Raw genomic sequence first — 6341 nt, 5'->3', positions numbered from 1 at the left:
AAATTTAGCAGGAAGGTGTCAGCCATTTAGTCGATTGATGAAGAAAGATGTGCCATTTCAATGGGATGAGGCATGTAGTAATGCATTCAATAGCATTAAGTCTTATCTTATGAAAGCACCTGTGTTGGCTGCACCTATTCATGGAAAGCCCTTACTCCTTTATATTGCCGCCCAAGAACGATCGATGGGGGCATTGCTCGCTCAAGAAAATAATGAAGGAAAGGAGGTTGCCCTTTATTATTTAAGCAGAATGATGACCCCCAACGAACTAAATTACTCGCCAATTGAAAAGTTGTGCTTAGCCCTTATTTTTGCAATACAGAAGTTAAAGCACTACTTTCAAGCGCATAGTGTGAGGCTCATTTCCAGGGCGAATCCCATAAAATATGTGATGAGCAGACCAGTGCTGTCCGACCGTCTAGCTAGATGGTATCTTCAACTACAACAGTTTGAAATTATTTATGTGCCTCAAAAAGCTGTGAAGGGACAAGTTCTGGCAGATTTTCTTGCTGATCACCCGATACCTGCTGAATGGGAACTAAGTGATGACTTACCGGATGAGGATGTACTCCTTATCGAGATTCGTCCACCATGGAAGATGTATTTTGATGGTGCGGCTCATCGTCATGGAGCTGGAGCAGGGATTGTATTCGTGACTCCTGATGGAGGGATATTGCTATACTCTTTTACTCTAAGTCATCATTGTTCAAACAATGTCGCTGAGTACCAAGCTCTCATACTCGGACTTGAAATAGCTGTTGATATGGAACAGTTGGACATTCAAATCTATGGTGACTCTCAATTAGTGGTTAACCAACTCTTGGGAAGTTATGAAGTCAAAAAGTCCGAGTTAATTCCGTATCACAAATATGCAACGCAACTAATGAGGCGGCTTGGAGGTGCAAGTATTAAGCATGTTCCTAGAAGGGAAAATAAGCAAGCTGATGCATTAGCTGCGCTAGCCTCTTCACTTACCATGCCGGATCATGAGATACAAGTCCGTGTGTGCCGAAAGTGGGTAGTTCCATCACTGATTGATGATGAAAATATTGAAGGAGGCGACGCTCATGTGGTCTCAACCTATGAAATTGACAAAGAAGATTGGAGACAACCCCTCGTTGATTATCTCAAGTATCAAAAATTACCTGAGGAGCAACGTAGAAGAATTGACATCCGTCGTCGAGCCCCTCGTTTTATCTTGTACAAGGACACGCTGTACCGAAGATCATTTGAAGGTGTACTGTTGCGCTGTCTAGCGAAGACGAGGCATATCGGGCGATGCACGAAGCACATTCTGGAATATGTGGAGCACATCAATCCGGTCCCAAGTTACATTTTCGGATTAAAAGGATGGGCTACTATTGGCCTACTATGGTCAAAGATTGCATAGAATATGCTCAAAGATGTCAAGCTTGCCAGTTTCATGCAAATTACATTCATCAACCACCTGAGCCGTTACACCCGACCGTTGCTTCTTGGCCTTTTGATGCTTGGGGCCTTGATGTTGTGGGGCCATTACCAAAGTCGTCCGGTCAACACTTATATATATTGGCTGCGACCGACTACTTTTCTAAGTGGGCTGAAGCCATACCGCTCAAACAAGTTAGAAAGGAAGATGTGGTGAATTTTATTCGTGTGAATATTATTTACCGTTATGGAGTTCCCCGGTACATTATCACTGATAATGGAAAATCCTTCTCCAATGGCTTGATGGATAAGTTATGTGAGAAATTTAATCTCAAGCAACGCAAGTCCTCCATGTATAATGCCCCAGCCAATGGTCTCGCAGAGGCATTCAACAAAACTTTATGTAACTTGTTGAAGAAAGTGGTGGCAAAGTCAAAGAAGGATTGGCACGAAAGGATAGGCGAAACTCTTTGGGCCTATCGCATCACATACCGAACTCCGACGCAAGCCACACCATATGCCTTGGTCTATGGTGTAGAAGCTGTTCTGCCCCTTGAGCAACAAATTCCTTCTTTGAGAATTGCTATCCAAGAAGGGCTCACGGAGGAAGAAAATGTTCGCCTGCGCCTTGAAGAGTTGGAAGCTTTGGATGAAAAGAGATTGGAGGCCCAACAAAATCTGGAGTGCTATCAAGCCCGTCTCTCTAGAGCTTTTAATAAGAAAGTTCGACGTCGCTCCTTTCAAGTCGGGGACATGGTACTTGCCGTTCGAAGGCCAATAGTTATGACTCATCGCACTAAAGACAAATTCGTCTCTAAATGGGATGGGCCGTACATTGTTCGAGAAGTCTACACGAATGGTGCGTACAAATTAGTGGACAAAGATGGCGTGAAAGTTGGTCCTATAAATGGAAAATTCGTGAAGTTATACATGCCATAAAAAAAAAAAGTGAAGTACTCCATGACGCATGAGTCTAAACTGCATGTTGCTCCAAACCCGCATGAGCTAAAACTGTGGACAACAACCACCAATAGTGTAGCATGTGGTTAAACTGCTGAAACACTCCACCAAATCTAAGGTGGTAAACAAAAGGATACTCCTGACCCGCAAGAGTTTAAACTGTGAATGGTAGGAACTACGTGTGACTTGATTCCCTGTTGGGATACGTAGGCAGCTTAGAGGGCAACTTCTAAGTTCAGTTACAATTATATAAAACTAAATCCTTTGTCCGGATGATTCTTTTGATAAAAAAAAAAGGAGCGTTCATCTTTAAGACAATTCGAATTATTTTGTGACATATACTTGAAAGTGTATTATTCAGATTACCAAATTATTTGGATAATTATCTTTTCAAGTGTGATCAAAATTATGCAAAGATAGAATTGTTCATACTACAATTGATAGTCTAAAATGGTGGCTATCGAAAAAGCAAATAAAGACGAGGACGTCTGCAAGAATGTGAAAAAGAGAGAGCAAGTTTCATTATGAAATGTTTATGCACATAGCTACACGCTTTGAGCAGGTAACAAAAGATGAAATTTGAAACAAAGTAAAAGATTGCAACTATTTCTAGAATTCAAATAACGACAGCTCCTTTTGGTTGCTTTCAAGTAACGCTTGCATCTTGTCCAAAGTTTGACTCTCCTCAGCAAGTAGGGGCGGGGAATTCTCGATCTTTCGAACTTCATTTTGTAAGTCGACCATCACGCCTTGCACTCGGGTAAGATCATCTTGCTCTTCTCGTAGCAGTGAAAGCGTCTCCTTCCTGTGAGTATCCAAGAACTCAAGTCGCTTCCTCAACTCTACTTCCTCGCGATCAATCTCCTTAAGCTTCAACATGTGTGTTGAGATCTTCTCTGCCTGTTGTCTCTCCTTACTCTGAGCGTCTCTAAGATGTTGGGTAGCCGTAGAAAGCAACTCATCATATGATTCAGCTGGAATTTTATTTGAGAGAGAAGATTTCACTGCAACGTAACGAGCTGCATTTGCAAAGAAAGCCTTTAAAAGGCCTTGCAAATTTGAGATATCCGCGGCATTGAAGCTTTGCATTTCCTCTATGATTTCGTTGGCTTTCATTTCAAGTGCAGGCATGCGCTCTAAGGCTGTTTGAGATATCATCACCCTCAAGTTATTCCACAACATTTGGATATAGTCTCGACGGCATGTTGAGATCACATTTTGGGGGCAAAATTCAGATACTCGAGGTGCCCTTGGCCACGATGGTGGATCGAAAATTTTGAGTTTCTTTTGGGCCGATGGAGTCATATGTTCCACCTTCTGTGGCGTGATTTGCTGAATCACATTTCCATCCTCTACTGCCTTTTTGGAATTCTCACTAGCACCCATTTGTTGGGTAGAACTGATCACTTGTTTGGCCAAAAGTTCAAATGCAGTAGGTCCTTCAACTGATATTTGACTTGGTTCTCCATCATCAATGAAGATCAAGTCTTGATCATCCAACTGTAAGGAAAACGTTATGAGACAAATCATGAATATGAAATTGACAAGTAGATTTCAAATGCTAAATTAAAGAAGGCAAGGGGGGTCCTTACAATATTGACACGGCTTATACCAGGCACAGATATATCCGGAATGTCTTTAAAGAGTTCCTTAGGATCTAAACCAATATCATCCAAAGGGAAAGTCATTACCTTGGACTTCTTGCGCTTCCAATGCTGGTCCGTGCTAGTGGATTGCTCATCCTCCTCATCAAAAGGCTCGCTCCTCTTCTCCTCATGTGAATTGCAAGAATCATGATCAATGGCTTTCACAATTTTTGAGGGAAGACGAACTGAAGTACCCTTCGAAAATTGTTCATTAGGGGTAAGGTCCTCAAGGGTAGCAACCTTGTTGTTTGAACTCTTCAAAATTTCCTTCTCGTTTCTCACAGTCTTTTGCTTCATCTCAAGACTGTTGTCAACCTTGGAGAGATTGTTCAGATTTGCAAGTTCCTTCCCTTTTGACCTCTTCTGCTCCCCACTTGATTGGATACTCTTAATCAAAGTATCACGCCCTTTGAGGAGGTAATCATCATGTACCGTAGACCACCATGTTTGAAAGCCTGAAGATGTGTGCTTGCTAGCATTCAAGGGATAGCTAGGAAAAAGTATCTTTGACTCTGTTTTACTACGAATAGCAGTGCGCCAGAGTATTCGACTCAAGTCATAATTTGTGGAACGCACATCTGCCCCGAGTTCCTGTGGAGGAACTTGATAAAACCCGAATTGTCGCGCGAATCTATATGGACTATATGGCTCAACAAGGAAATCCCCTTCAGCATGCAAAACTAAGTAATTTGAGCAGGCGCTTACAAAATAACTTAGTTCGAGATTTGCTAGTTTGCCATCGTCAACAAAGAGTTCATTGCGATTCTTCACAAGAGAAGTGATTCCCCAAGTTACTTTATCTCCCTGATGAATGAGGTCGCGAGCACTATTTTCATCAAAGTATCGTGCGCCACCCTCTCCAGAATAGTTGGTCATGGTAGGTCCAGGCATGGTATTTGGAGTCGAATAATGGGTAGAGAAATAACTCGCTAACCAAGCATATACGTAGTGCACCGGAAAAGCCGCACGTGCACATCCTGGGGTAGCTGAGTTTGAAATTTTATCAAGCCCACGGTATATGCTTAGCAGGACAGGAACAGCAAGGCAAGTCTTACGACCGGCAGCCATCATACTAGCCATTTTGAAAGTAGATGGTCTAATATAGTGGGGGTCCTCATCTGGTAAAACAAAGACACAGAGCCAGCAAGATATAAACGCTGCAAGATAACTCTCTTCCCGCAAGTGAAGTTTAACTCCGATGGTATTAAATACACCATTGTCTTGACTTGAAAATTTGCGCGGTTGTCCAATTTCGCCATCCGGATTTTGGGTTGCTTGAGCACGAGATGCCCTCTTTATCCTTCTCTGCTTTGGCTTTGAGTACCTGGTTTTGCCTTTAAACCAGAAATTAATCCACTGGTCAGCAGAAACTCCAGCTTTGTTGGATTCCCCACGTTGGAGATGATGTAAGGCTGCGAACAGATACTCACAACTTTGTGGAATATGCCTTAATTTCTTTTCATTAACCCCAGTTAGCTCCTCCGCGCATGGGATTACCTCTTCATAGATACCCCCGATGATTGGAAGTCCCCCCAACTTGTGCAAGTCCCAAAGTGAAAGAGACAGTTCTCCAACAGATGTATGCAAGGTATTAGTGTCCGGACACCACGCCTCGCAGAATGCTCTAAGTACATGGAGGTTCCTATCATATGTGAAAAGCGAAGCATATAAGGCATCAAACAAGCAATTTTCACGGAGTTCTTGTTTGTTCCTGCCGAGAATATCCTCCAACCACTCCCAATAATTCTCGATGTAACTGAATGCACCACTGAGTCTCAAGGAAGGACCCCAATGTGCATCTCCATCTATGATCCGCCTGCCAAGGGTCTGAAAAGGAGTTGTCCTTGGCTCCTTATCATGAATAAGGGATTTCAAGGAGTGAACCTTCGTGCCATCATCTTGAGGAAGGTCGAGTGACCAATTCTTTAACTCTGGGTACTGGTGAGAAGGCCACTTACCTGAGTAACTTCCTTGTATAGGGGGATGCACTAATAATTTCGTTCCTTTGTCACCGGAGTCACCATCGCTGTCAGTGATAAGGAGATACTTTTCGTTTGAAAAAGCGACTTCCTTGAACACCACCATTGCATCAAGATTAACCTGCAGCAAAAGGAAGGAAAAAGAAAGTTTGGTTAAAATGGCATGGTCGAAGATAGTAAAAGCTTCTTGAATTTTTGGGTGAGTTTTATTGAAGTGGGTAGTCGTGTCTTATTCTTCATGTACTCCTCAAGCCATAATATGGCTCTCGTGGGAGTTTGCGGTTGCACCTTCTTCAAATATTGGTCGCACCTCCTTGGTGTACTCCTCAAGCCATAATATGGCTCTCGT

The sequence above is a fragment of the Coffea eugenioides genome, chromosome 7 (genome assembly GCF_003713205.1).
Source record: "Coffea eugenioides isolate CCC68of chromosome 7, Ceug_1.0, whole genome shotgun sequence".
Classification (NCBI taxonomy): Eukaryota; Viridiplantae; Streptophyta; class Magnoliopsida; order Gentianales; family Rubiaceae; genus Coffea; species Coffea eugenioides.
The sequence above is the reverse complement of the archived record's forward strand: the minus strand, read 5'-3'. Positions refer to the sequence as shown.